Source organism: Eimeria mitis, genomic scaffold (assembly GCF_000499745.2).
Source record: "Eimeria mitis Houghton genomic scaffold, Emh_scaff170, whole genome shotgun sequence".
NCBI lineage: Eukaryota > Apicomplexa > Conoidasida > Eucoccidiorida > Eimeriidae > Eimeria > Eimeria mitis.
In genome coordinates, this window is record NW_013570015.1 from 10,107 (window position 1) to 10,310 (window position 204).

The window sequence follows — 204 nt, forward strand, 5'->3', positions numbered from 1 at the left end:
TAGATGTAGAAAAAATAAAAAAATAAAAAATAAATATAAAATAAGATTAAATGAATACAAATAAAATAAAATAAATATAAAATAAAATAAATAAATGTATATAAATATAGATACAAATAAATAAATAAAAATAAAAATAAAATAAAAATAAAATAAATAAATATAAACAAAAATATAAATAATAAAACAAATATAAATAAAAAT

At 5.4% G+C, this 204-nt stretch overlaps 1 protein-coding gene across 1 annotated transcript in view; it reads right to left on the bottom strand.

Annotated features, from left to right (window-relative positions):
* EMH_0001740 (uncharacterized protein) overlaps positions 1 to 204 on the bottom strand; it is a gene marked incomplete at both ends in the record, with an annotated part of 5,825 nt that overhangs the window by 1,170 nt on the left and 4,451 nt on the right. The gene's annotated exons all lie outside the window — the stretch shown is intronic.